General features: G+C 42.8%; 1 pseudogene; it reads left to right on the forward strand.

Annotated features, from left to right (window-relative positions):
- The first annotated feature begins 440 nt into the window (after positions 1 to 440).
- On the forward strand, positions 441 to 6,553 carry LOC100359301 (delta(14)-sterol reductase LBR pseudogene; annotated as a pseudogene).
- The last annotated feature ends 7,787 nt before the right edge of the window (positions 6,554 to 14,340 follow it).

Below are 14,340 nucleotides of genomic sequence, written 5' to 3' on the forward strand. Positions count from 1 at the left end.
GGCTTAGGATATGTGTATTGGGTGCAGGCAGAAATAGTAATTGCATGGTGGGGAAATCAACCAAGTCCTTGGCAAAGTGAGGTGATCGAAATCAATGCCACCAATGATAGCAGTGAGACCCCGAGAGGATCACACTTCCATAGTGGTTCATTTTCCTACCTAATCACGAGGAGACATCAAACACAAAATAAAGAATGTCTACTTGTCAACAGCAGGCAGAGCCTCACTGTATGTTGTTCTTATGAGAGATCAAAGCGGGCTGTGGGAGTGTTTGTGTGTGAGGTCGGTCAGAAAGGACAAACAGATCCCTGCCGCCGAGCTGGGTCCCCTCGAGAGAAAATAGGGGGAGACATGACCGGGTCAACCGTCAATGTGGAATACAGATGATAACTCAAATAAATTAGATCAGCGTTGAATGTGCTCAGGTTGATGAACAGTCCATGGTTCTGCCAGAGATTCCTGTTCTTAGCAAACTTATGCTGAAGGATTCTATGGTAAAAGGACACAAGATAGACATATGTGTTTCAGGAAAGCAATTTTCATAGACATGTCAACAGTAAAAGAATCTCAATAAAGGGCATGTCTTATTCTTTCTCTTACAACTGTCCTGAAAAGTTGGAAGTATTTCTAAATGAAAAGTCAAAACAATAGCACTTCAATCTTACCTAGAGTAGAATACCCAGTAATAGAATTGGGTATAAAGTTCATCTCTTCTTCCTAGCTCTGTGATCTTGAGCTACTTAAATCTCTGTGAGCCTTGATTTCCTCATCATTATAATGGGTATAATAATACCATAGGCTTGACAGAAGACTTAAAATTGCAGATTAATACTTACAAAGCAGTTAGAACAGGGTCTAAAAAAAGACACACAAAGTTGTTTTTGTTTTCTTTTGTATTGTAAGTAGACAATCTATAATTATTTAGGTTTATAAGATACATAGTGATGTATGATTTATAAATACAACGTGAGATAACTAAATAAATATCCATCATCTGAAATAATTAACATCTCTTAAGACAAAAACATTTGAAATTCACTATTAAAAATTTTGAAACGTACACTATTCTGTTATTAACTATATTCCCCATAAAGGACTAAAACAAAATAAAGAACTGATGCTTGTAGCTGGGACATTGTCTTCTTTAACCATCATCTCCCATTTCCTCTCATCCCCTATGCAAATGTCTTGATAAATATATTGGTACAATTCTGAAACTTAAAATGAACACACATTTTCCAAATATAAAAATTCTGTCTTGAGATCCACTGATCTAATGTAAGCCAGTGTTTTCAGAGATTTAACATGAACTGTGTAGTAACTGTCAGGTGACCAATAAGAATCAAGTATAATTCATTCAGCATGGCTCGAAACAGGGGAGACCATAAGCTATTCTGTAAGCTTGACTCTCATGAAAGTGATGAGATACATTAAACAGTAGATACTGAGCTAAAAGAAGCCCAGATAAAAAACAACTATTCAGTACTCTTCTGAACACATCTTTGGTAATATCTTGAGCTTCAGGAAATAAAGGAGGTAGACATGACTATCCTTATGGTTCATCCTAGTTACAGGGTGCACAGTAATTAGAAAAAGCAGACACAGTCTTCTTCCTGCCATGGCTGGCTCAAGTTTCATGGAACAATGTCTTATTATCTCCAACACCCAATAAAGGAAAGGTAAGGAGTTCCTATCCTTGGAATAGGTAGTGTTCTAAATCATTTTTCATAGAACAGAGTTATGGCAACAGAGTCTTTCTGGTGATTTTCCCCAAGTCTCTTGCCAGGGAATCCTCCAGGGCCTGAGCAGCACCGTCCCCATGCATCCCAGGATGGGAAGCCTGGTGGGTGCCTCAGGTTCCAGGAAGATGCTTGCCTGCAGCATCCAGCAAATGCAGGCCAGGCTGACTGCACTGGGGGGCGGGGGGGGGGGGGGATGAAGAGTGTTCACAGGGGTTTCCCCAAAGATCTGCAGCTCATCTGTCCCACCGGCCATGCCTGTCTTTGTGCCAGTCACACCAGTCCCCAGCCAGCTGTGCCCCTGGAACACACTGCCATGGTCCCCAGAGCTCATGGAGTAGCTCTACTCTTAGACCTGATACTGTAGCCCAACCCTGCAAAAGCTTCGCAGTGCCATCAATGGCAGTTGTGGACTTTTTATTATCAATTTTAAGTTTACAAAATAAAAAGTATAAGATAGTACTACAGTGAGTTCCCATATCCCCTCACCCCATTTGCCCTATTAACATCTCTTATTAGTATATCTGTCCCAATTAATGAACTACAACCAGTTTCCTTTTTTTTTAATTAAAATTCCTTTTAGCCCTCCCAACACTCCCAGCCTGTAGTAATCAACATTCTGACTGAGGTGTTTTGTTTTGTTTTGTTTTTTAATTTTAGCTCCCACATATAAAGGAGAACATGCATTATTTGTTTTTTTTTTCTGTGGATTTTTTTTTTTTGGTCTTGTTTATTACACTCAACATAATGTCTTCCAGTTTCAACCATTTTGCTGCAAATGATAGGAAGGATTTCACTCTTTTTTATAGTTGAATAATATTCCATCATGTATGTACACACACATGCACGCACACACACATACACATACATCTCACTTTTTTTTTATTCATTCACCCGATGATGAACACCTTGGTTGATTCCATATCTTGACCACTGTGACCAGTACTGCTAACTATTGTCCTCCAGCTGTACACTCGGTCTCCAGAATTCACCCACCCTGCAGAATTGGCCCTTTGTATCTTTCAGGCAACATCTCCCCATTTCCTCGACCCCCAAGCCCCTGGGAGCCAGCTTTCTTCTCTATTCCTGCCTTGAGTTTGGCATCAGTCACAGTGAGGGTTGGAGACTCCGTGGCTGCCGCCTCACCAAAGAGATGCCCTGTCTGTGCTCAGCAAGTCCAGGAGGGACTGGAGACAGAAGAGGGCAATGACACATCCAAGGAAATATTCTGCCCTACACAAATGTCCCCTGTGAGGAGCCTCTGTGAAATTTCTCTCTGGTCTCAACCCAGAAAAGCTAAGCTTTCCTCAACAGGCATTTTGGTTGTTGGCGCAGGAACCAAGCCCGTTTCTTGTTTCTCCATGAGAGATCTTCCCAGTTCCATCAACCTAACCCAAGCTACAGTCCTCTCTCTCCTGGGCAGGAGTCAGTGCCCCCTGCTGGCTTCATTGTTTCCACACTTGCCCACATGCAATGAGATGACCACATAGCGACCAGAACCATTTTTTAGAAACAACAATCACAGTCTGTTGCTTGCCTGCTCAGTGCCCACCACTCCTCTTTTCCTTTTGAATTGAACTTGGACTTGACAAGCCTTTCATGGTCATGATGACCGCTGACCTCGGCTCAGACCTCACACACTCTGGCCTCCCACTTTCCAACCATACAGCATCTCCTGGATGTTTCTCAGACAAGCCAGTCGTTCCTCTCACCTCATGCACCTGCTGTCCCCCTGCCCAGATGCTCCATTTTGCCTCCCAAGCTCTGCCGCTTTAACTTCCTGATCCAGTCCCCTCCCAGCCATGTTCTAGCACATTCACCTCTCCTCAGAGACTGCTTGTTTCTTGCCGCCCTCCCCCCATTTCTACTTCTCCACCTAAGATGGATCCCATGTGAGAAGAAAGGCTACCAGTCTTATCCACTGCAGTGTTCTCAGAGTCAAAAACAGTGCCTGGGATAGGATAAGTCAAACTAAGCATATGTATTGCTTATAGTATGTCTTTGTTAATTAAAAAAATTTTTAGTTATAGTAAAAGGCATAACATTAATTTGTTATGATAATCATTTTTAAGTGTTAAGTTCTGTAGTGTTAAGTATATTCACATTACACAACACATCTCCCAAATTTTTTCACCTTGCAAAACTGACATTCAGTCCCCATTTAACAAGTCCCCCATTCTCACAGGCCCCGACCTCTAGCAACCCCCACCTTACTCGAGTTCTGCCCGGGGCTATGGAGGTGCTGGTGCACAGCTCTCCTGCCACAGTGAGTTCCCGCAGGAGCCCGGTGCAGACTACTTTAGAAAATTCCAGGTGCGAAATTTGCAGGTGGTGAAGTGGTAACAGGTTAACAGCCTGGGTGTTCACTTTATTACGAAGTAGAAATTCTGACCCATGATAGCAAATCTGAACTTCTCACCATAAGATACAAAGATGGAACTGAACTTGAATTGATAATGATAATGATAAAATAATATGAAAGAAAATGATATGAAGACTTCCAGTTCTCCCCTCCAGATGTTGAGGGCAGCAAAGGGAGTCAAGAGAGCCGGTCCAGGCCATGCTCCCAATCCCCTGGTTGGCCACCTCGAAGTTCCCGAAGATCCACCCCTGCTTCCCACCTGCCTCTGACATGAAGGAAACAGGAAGGAAATACAGGAAGCTAAGTCAACTCCACTGGTGTTGAAGCCATTAGGAAACAGCATCAGCTGATAGAATGGGGAGCCAGAGCTCATGGAAAGGAATGACCTGCCCTGGAACAATGGCGGTAGAATTCCGCTGACCACAGGAAAGCAGCTATGCACCTACAGAGAGTAGCCTTTGTCCAAAAAGAGAAGAGATAAAAAAAAAAAAAAACAAAAACAAAAAAAAAAACGGTTGATAAGGAAGAAAAACTCGTTACTAAGACCTGCGTAGTTGAGAACCTTTGAAGTAGCCACCCAGGCAGAGGGCTGGCAGTCCCAAGGAGTCCCTGGTGTGTACCTCACTCATGCTGCTTCTGCCCGTCCTCCTCCTCCTCCTGTTGCTGTCATGTGTCCACAACATGACCCCAGCTTCTGAATTTCCCTCCTCTCCCGGCTTTGGAGGATTGATGGGAAACCTGGGTGTTTGGGATCCACCTCCTCTGGTTTTTTGTTCAAACTCTTACCAACTGCCAATAAGGAAGATTGAAGGAACACCTCTTAGTAATGGAAGACAAAGTACAGAGCAAATAGATTCTGTGCTTTTACCCTGACATCTGCAGCTGTTGGAGCATCTCTCTTATGGGGAAGAGCATTTCATTACATATTCAGTCATTTTCTTCAATTTGCATTCTCAGCCATTGTTTTTTTCCTGTGCTCCTGAGAATTTATCTGCACACATGCTGTTTGATGGCACCCGGGGAAGAACCATCACCTGCTAGCACAGGAAATGCTGTCTATGATTTCTTCATTGGCCATGAATTAAATCCTCGAATTGCTACTTATCACAAATACTTTCGTGAATTGTGGCCTGGGTTGATTACATGGGTGCTTATTAACTTGGTGCTGCTTTTAACTGACATGAAATTAAATAACTGTGCTGCTCCATCCTTGGCAATGTGTGGTGGACACTCTGGAATGAGGAAGCAGCGCTGACAACCGTGGATATCATATGTGATGGATTCAGATTCATGCTGGCTTTTGGAGATTCGGTGTGGGATCCATTTATCTACAGTTTCCAAGCCTTTTACCTAGTCGGTCATCCCAGTGAAGTGTCTTGGCCAGTGCCTTCTTGAATGATTGTTCTGAAACTTTCTGGATATATAATCTTCTTATGTGCACATTGTCAGAAACATGCATTCTGGAAAAACCCTACTGATCCCAAGCTGGTACCTTTAAAAACCACTCATACTTCAACGGGAAAAAGCCTTCTAGTCTCTGGATGGTGGAGTGTTCTTTGCCACCCCAGTTCCGTGGATGATCTCATCATGCCCCCGATGTGATCCTTCCCATGGGGCTTCAGCCTTATGTCACCGTAATCTCCTTTGCCATACTGCTTGTCCACAGAGAAGCCTGCAAGGAGCACTACTGTAAGAGGGACAGCTTGACTTGAGAGAAGTACTGTCAGCAGGTGCCCTACCATATATTTCCAAACATTTACTAATTCTATTTTGACATATTTTTGAAATACTCATTGGGGCCGGTGCTGTGGCATAATGGGTAAGGCTGCTGCCTGCAGTGCTGGCATCCCATGTGGACGCCGTTTCAAGTCTCGGCTGCTCCACTTCCGATCCAGCTCTCTGCTATGGCCTGGAAAAGCAGTGGAGGATGGCCCAAGTCCTTGGGCCCCTGCACCCATGTGGGAGACCCGGAAAAGGCTCCTGGCTCCTGACTTCAGATCAGCACAGCTCCGGCGGTTGCAGCCAACTGGGGAGTGAACCAGCAGATGGAAGATTCCCTCTGCCTCGCCCTCGCCCTCGCCCTCGCCCTTGCCCTCTCCGTGTAACTCTGACTTTCAAGCAAATAAAGGAAGTCTTTAAAAAAAGAAATACTCGGCCGGCGCCACGGCTCACTAGGCTAATCCTCCGCCTAGCGGCGCCGGCACACCGGGTTCTAGTCCCGGTTGGGGCGCCGGATTCTGTCCCGGTTGCCCCTCTTCCAGGCCAGCTCTCTGCTGTGGCCAGGGAGTGCAGTGGAGGATGGCCCAGGTGCTTGGGCCCTGCACCAGGAAAAGCACCTGGCTCCTGGCTCCTGCCATCGGATCAGCGCGGCGCGCCGGCTGCGGCGGCCATTGGAGGGTGAACCAACGGCAAAAGGAAGACCTTTCTCTCTGTCTCTCTCCCTCACTGTCCACTCTGCCTGTCCAAAAAAAAATACTCATGTTATTCTGGCCTCCATTTACAAAAACAAGAAAAAAATTCCAAAATGAATTTTCTTTTGTTGCACTGATGGGACTTGTAAAGTTTTTTTGTTTTTGAGACGAGACTCTGGAGCCAAATAGTAGGTCTTTTAATATAGGTGTTTATTTTATAATAACAATTTTACTTTATAAATAATAAAGTCCAGTAATAATAATTGTTGTTTTAGAATAACAATTAACGTAAGGAAAGTACAAATAAAGATAGTAGAGTTAGCATTTTAGTGGAAACTTTTCAATCATCAAAAAATCTGAAAATAGAGTCTTATTATAAATGCACTTGAAAAGAATATTATCAACATTTATGGTTTTTTTGTATACTTTAAAGTTTTAACTTTTTTCTTTTGCCAGTTCTTTTTAATGAAAAACACTGTTAAATTTAAACTATAGTGATATTTTATTGCAGAAAGAGAATATAATTTTCATTCATTTATTAATTTTGTGATTTAAAATTAACAGCTAGTCCTATGTTAAATCCTGTATGTGAAGTGATGAAAAATATTATCAAACACTGTTTAAAGGAAACCATTAATACCAGTTGGTTTAACTTCAACTTCTAAAACTATGTTTGAAAATGTAAATATAGCTTACTTTTATGTATTATATATGCTGAATTTTTTTCTGTACAGTATTTTGAATGTGAGATAATTGTCAGGACTAAATATCTTTTTAACAAAGATATTTCCTGTATTTAAATGAAGTTTTATAGAGTAACATGTGAATTTAAAAATTTGAAGAAATTAGAACTCACTTAACACTGTATAGAAGATGCTTTTAAAACATAGGATGAGTGTTTTTCTCAATCAAAGTTTGTGAATTTGGCTTTGCTACCTCAATTGCAGCTGTTTGCCTTTATAATCTGTTACAAATAGAAAAAATAAAATATATATTTTTGAAATAACATTTTTACATACACTGATGTTTGGAAATTTGCCATTTCTGGCTAATATTTTTATATGTTTTTGACTTTTTAAATTCAACAGTGTTTTGATACAGTTTACCTCATGCAATTTATGCTGCATTTTGTATATTCTTCATATTTACCACTTACAAACAAAAGACAGGTTTAAAATAATTTCTGTCTTTGACTTAAAAATGTGCAGCATAAGGTAGCTTTAGCTATTAAATTCTAGTGAAGTTGCTACAGTGTCATCATAATGGAACAGTGGCAAATTCATATTCAGAGTTAAATGCCCTCAGTATCTGAAACACAAGGGAGTATAATACATACAGTATATATGTTGGGTTTTAATTGTTCCTTTTATATATGAGCCTTTCGGATATGCAATGTTTATTGTACTGCAGTTGGAAGTGCACGTAACTTAGCTTATATAAATGTGACCATGAAGTTGGCTTGCTCTAGCAATTGCTCTTACACTCTTTAACATTGTTTTGGTGAAATCATCAAGGATTTATGAATTCCAGTGTATGCAAGCAGGTTTTTTTTATCATGCTTTTCTCCTACCATCAGAAAGTGGTAGCCCAGCATGTTCTGGACACGGACTCACTGAGGGAGCCTCGACAGAGGACAAAGGACCTTCAGTTCTTTCTCTGATAATGAGCAGCCTGTTATCAACACAGTGCTGCCAATTCTGGATATCAGCTACCTTCTGTTTTGTTTGCTTGTGTTTTCTTTCTTTTAAAGATTTTTAAAATTTATTTGAAAGGCAACATTACAGAGAGAGAGAAGGAGAAGTCTTCCATCCACTGGTTCACTCCCCAAATGGCCACAATGGCCAGGCTGGGCCAGGCTGAAGCCAGGAGTCAGGAGCTTATTCTGGATCTCCCATGTGGGTGCAGGGGCCCAAGCACTTGGGCCATCTTCCTCTACTTTTCCAGGCCATAGCAGAGAGCTGGATGGGAAGTGGAGCAGTCAGGACTCCAACCGGCACCCATATGTGGTGCCTGCATTGCAGACAGAAGCTCAACCTGCTATGCCACAATTCTGGCCCCTACCGTTTTTTTTTAAGATTTATTTATTTATTTGAAAGTCAGAGTTACACAGAGAGAGAAGGAGAGGCAGAGAGAGAGAGAGAGAGAGAGGTCTTCCATCTGCTGGTTCACTCCCCAACTGGCTGCAATGGCCAGAGCTGTGCTGATCTGAAGCCAGGAGCCAGGAGCTTCTTCTGAGGCGGGTGCAGGGGCCCAAGGACTTGGGCCATCTTGTACTGCTGTCTCAGGCCATAGCAGAGAGCTGAATCAGAAGTGGAGCAGCCAGGACTCAAACAAGTGCCCATATAGGATGCCGGCACTGCAGGCGGGAAATGCACCTGGGGAAGCAGCAGAGGATGGCCGAAGTGCCACATGGGAGACTCAGAAGAAGCTCTAGGCTCCTGGCTTTGGCCTGGCAAAGCTCCAGCCATTGTGGCCATTTGGAGAGTGAACCAGTGGCTGGAAGATCTCTCTCTCTCTCTCTCTCCCTCTCTTTCTCTTTTCTCTCTGCTTCTCTGTCTCTGTCTCTCTGTCTCCCTCTCTCCGTCTTTCTCTGTAACTCTGCCTTTCAAATACTTTTCTAATGAAAAAATAAGATTCTCCATGTTAGCTGAATAATATTCCATTGTATGGATATACCACAGTTTGTTTATCAATCCATCAGTCCATCCATGGACATTTGGGTTGCTTCAGTCTCTTGACGATTGTTGCATGGGATATTTTTGCATCTAAGTATATCCTGCTTTGGTCTGATCCCCCCACTCAGTTTGACCCAAACACTGTTTGGCAAGGCTCTGGTCCCCTTTCCATTTTCCATGTGGCTGTCTCAAGCCTTCACCCCTTCTCTCACACCGTCTAGCCAGCACCACCACTCTGCTTACAGTTTTCAGACAGCCTCTGCTTGCATGGTCTGGCTTACCAAGTGGCATAATCATCCACTCAGTTGGGGAAGGCAGACATCAAAACCGTTCTGTTCCTTCAGACTCCCTATCCAACCAATACCAAGGGGAATAGACCTGGGCCTCTACTAGCACAGAACCAGATCACTTGTCATTACTTTCATGGCTGGTCCCTTGATGCCGGACACTGTCACCGTCAGCAGGACAGTTGTGAGCATGTCCTAACTGATCCCCTCATTCCACACCCCCGGCCCATTTCCATCCCCATTCTAACATGGCCATGCCACCTCCTGGGCCATTCCAGTGCCTTCTTTGGTGTGACCCATTAAGCCCTGCTTGACTGGAGCCCCATCACCCCCGTCACCTCCTGCGCACACTTCCTTCCATTGGGTGAGAAGTCCTGTCGCACACATCAAGCCCCTTCCTACCTCCCTATCTTTGCCCCTGCTGATTTTCTCACCTGTGTCGCTCCCCCATTCGCGGAGGAACGACACAGGACCCTGCGCTGTTCTTTCGTCTGCTCGGCCCTTCCCGGGTTTGCTGCTGGTCCTTCCCGGGTTGGCTGCCGACCCCTCCACCTCCGTGGAGGGGCGGCTCCCCCTGCCACTTTCCCTGCTTCCGCGGAGGAGCGGCACACCACTGGCCGGCTCTCTCAGGGGCTGCTCAGATGTTATCCGGATGTTCCTGGTGCATGTTGTCTCTCTCCTTTATAGTCCTCTTCCACCAATCCCAACTCTGCTACCCACACGCCGAGCATGCTGCTCTCCTCCAATCAGGAGCAGGATCAGCTCCTGCAGGTTATCAGTCAAGTTGGCGAGAGGCAGCTGCATAGAAGTTGTTTACTCCCTTTCAGCGCCATATTGTGGGAGAGCAGATGCATAGAATAAGTCTTAATTCCAGTAACTTAGTCTAGTCCGAGTTGCTCCCCACACACCTGGCACACAACTACCATTTTCCCCGCTAGCCTAATTTTTTTGCATCATTCCCAAATCCCCTCATGCCTCTAGTTCCTAAGTCTAGGCTCTCTCTTCCTGTGCATCCTCTGCAGGCCAGGAGCACCTGTCTCACATTCTCATGCAGTTGTTGGAGGAATAATGTCCTTGCCTAGATTCCCACAGTCTGGCTCTCTCCACATGTCCTCAGGGCAGAAGGTCATCTTCCCATCTTCCCACCCCACCCCCCAGCATCTCTTTTTCCATGGTACAAAGATATTTCTTAGTGTAATAGTGCATAAGAACCCCTCAAAAGGCCTAGTGTTAAGCCCAAGAAAGATATAAACAAATGCACTTAGAGGAATGTTTAAGTTGTGAATTATAGGTACAAAGGAACTATAAACAATTTAAACTAATGAAGAATTGCCCTTCTGTGTGGCTGTGCTCTATACAACTATTCATGTACATGGGGCTGAGTCACAGAACAATGAAGAATGGCCATTCAGTTCCACAGTAGGAGCCACAAACGCTAAGGTCATAGCCAGACGTTCATTTTAAGTCGCCCTGTTTTCTGTCGTTTATAAAAATTAGCCTTTCTGTCTGAGGCTTCCTTTGTCTAGCTCAGATTTCAGTTTGGAAGTTCTGAACCAGCTCTCTTGAATTAAATGAACCATCTGTCCACATTATACAAAATTTCAAATGTTTCTGAACAAAGTTGGTTGAACTTGGAGAACTTGGGTTGGCCAAAAAGGAATGAGAGCTGTCAAATAACTTTAATAATAAAAATTTTGGAGAAGTGGGATTAGATTTTTAAAGGGAAGATGTTCCCTGGAGGCAGTTTTAGGAAGTGGGATGTGAATCATGTGGAGCTCAAGTAGGAATAATGGAAACATGGTCACTGGGACGACATCTTTTTAATCCACAAAACCAACTACATTCTGCCTTTCTCTCTTGCAGATCTGACTTCGCATTTTAATGTGGATTCTCTCTCACTGATTTCTTGAACAGACTCTCACTGCTAATACAGTGCCATATTTGCAATTTGGATATCACATTTTCAGATCTCTTGAGAAGCTATCTTCATATTCATATTTACATATAGGACAACATCCAAAATAAGCAATAGGAGATCAAGGAACTAAGCTATGTAAATTAATTTTGCTTCTAAAGTAAGGAAAAAATAACAAAGCAAATCAAAATAAAGTAAAAGAGATTAGTAGAGATAAAAGTAAAAATCAATGAATGAAAGGGCAAAGAAAGTTTGACTTGATGATTAACACCAAGAGTTTTGCTTTTAAAGTCCAACAAAAGAGATAAACCCCTGTAAGGTGCGTAAAGAAAAATCATGAATCTGTAATAGTAGGAATGAAAATCATTTACAATCATTGTATAGAGGAGAGACTTCTATATACAACTATATGCTAATGTGTTTAAAAATGTGGATGAAATAGGAGAGTAACTGAAACTTTCATATCAGTGCAACTACAAGAAAAAGCAATCTTCATGGAAAATAAACCCAAGAATAAAAAACTAAAAAAGTTTTCAAGGAACTATCCCAAAAAGAAAATACTAAATTCAGATGGATTTTTAAAGACAGTTCTATCAAAACCTCAGCGAAGACATAAATAACCCCTAAATAAATTAAACTTCCAGAATATAGAAAAAGATGAATAGTTTCTAATTCATCTGGTTAGATCTACATCATCATGAAACCAAAACAGAGAAAGGGCAGGGTGGGCATGGGGGATGTGTCACTGTGGTATAGCAGGTAAAGCAACTGCCTATAGTCCTGGCATCTCAAATGGGCACTGGTTCAAGACCCAGCTGCTCCACTTCCAATCCAGCCCCCTGCTAATGTGCCTGGAAAAGAAGTGGAGGATAGTCCACATGCATGGACCCCTGCTCCCACCTGGGAGACCCAGAAGAAGCTCCTGGCTCCTGGCTTCAGTTTGGCCCAGCCCTTGAATGTTGCAGCCATCTGAGGAGTGAACCAATGGATAAAAGACCTCTGTCTCTCCCTCTCTCTCTCTTTGAAACTCTGCCTTTAAAATAAATAAAATAAATCTTAAAACAAAAAAAGAAGGAAATATTTGGCCTAGAGGTTAAGATTCCAACCCCATATTCAATTCCCAATTCCACTGCTAACTCCAGATTCCTGCCAGTGCAGACCCTGGGAGACAGCAGTGAGGGCTCAAGCAGCTGGGTTCCCACCACCCATGTAGGAGACCTGAACTGAGTACCTGGCTGCTGGCTTCAGCCTTGGCTCAGCCCCAGCCAGTAGGGAATTTAGAGAGTGAACTAATGGATCAGAGCTCTGTGTGTCTCTGTGTCTGTGTCTCTGTCTCTCTGTGTATATGTGTGACTGCCAGTCAAATAAATAAAACTTATCTTTAAAAAAAGCTCTAATGAAACAAAAGATTCTAAACAAGATACTAGTAAATTTTTTAAAATTTTATTTGTTACACTAGTTTCATGTATTTCATATATACAGATTTAGGAACATAGTGATACTTCCCTGCCCCCCCCCCCAACTTGCATTCCCACTCTTAATTTTTAGAAAGATCTATTTTCAGTTTACTTAATAATCTTATAGTTAGCCCTACTGTAAGTAAAAGAGTTCAACAAATAGTATAAAGAGAGAAAAAAAAAAAAACTGTTCCTCAATGGAAGAGACAAGGGCTGCAAACAATCATCAAATCTCAAAATGTCTATTTCATTCCAATACATTACATTTTAGGTGCTCTAATAGTTATCTCAGATCAGAGGAAACATATGATATCTGTCTTTTGAAGACTGGCTTATGTCATTAAGTATAATGGTTTCCAGTTGCATTCATTTTGATCCAAAAGACAGGGTTTCATTTTTTTTTATAGCTGAGTAGTACACCTTAATGTATATATACCAAAATTTCTGTATCCAGTCAACAATTGATGGACATCTGGGTTTATTCCTTATCTTAGCTATTGTGAATTGTGCTGCAATAAACATGGGGGTACAGATAATTCTTTCATGTGCTGATTTCTTTTGGGTAAATTCCCAGGAGTGGGATGGCTGGGTCTTATGGTAGGTCTACATTCAGATTTCTGAGGTATCTCCATACTGTCTTCCACAGTGACTGTACCAGTTTACAGTCCCACCAACAGTGGATTAGGGTACCTTTTCCCCCACTTGTTGATTTCTGTATGAAAGCAATTCTTTTTTTTTTTAATCTTTTTTTTTTACAGGCAGAGTTAGACAGTGAGAGAAAAAGAGACAGAGAGAAAGATCTTCCTTTCCATTGGTTCATCCCCCAAATGGCCGCTATGGCCAGCGCACTGTGCCGATTCAAAGCCAGGAGCCAGGTGCTTCCTCCTGGTCTCCCATGTGAGTGCAGGGCCCAAGCACTTGGGCCATCCTCCACTGCCTTCCCAGGTCACAGCAGACAGCTGGGCTGGAAGAGGGGCAACCGGGACAGAATCCGGTGCCCCAACCGGGAGTAGAACCTGGGGTGTGGCACCACAGGTGGAGGATTAGCCAAGTGAGCCACAGCACTGGCCATGTATGAAAGCGATTCTAACTAGAGTGAGATGAAACACCATTGTGGTTTTGATTTTCATTTCCCTGATAGCTGGAGATCGTGAGCATTTTCTCAAGTGTCTGTTGGCCATTTGAATTTTCTCTCTGAAAAAATGCCTGTTCAAGTCCTTTGCCCACTTCTTAACTGGATTATTTGTTTTGTTGTTGTTGAATTTCTTGAGCTCTTTATCAATTCAGGATGTTAACCCTTTATCAGTTGCGTAGTTTGCAAATCTTTGCTCCCATTCTGTGGGTTGCCTCTTTGGTGAGTGCTTCTTTCACAGTACAGAAGCTTCTCAGCTTGATGTGATTCCATTTGTCAATCTTGGCTTTTATTTCTTGTGCTGCTGAGGTCTTTTGCAAGAAGTCTTTGCCTATGCCAATGTCTTGTAGAGTTTCCCCAAT

This window comes from Oryctolagus cuniculus, chromosome 5, assembly GCF_964237555.1.
Source record: "Oryctolagus cuniculus chromosome 5, mOryCun1.1, whole genome shotgun sequence".
NCBI classification, from domain to species: domain Eukaryota; kingdom Metazoa; phylum Chordata; class Mammalia; order Lagomorpha; family Leporidae; genus Oryctolagus; species Oryctolagus cuniculus.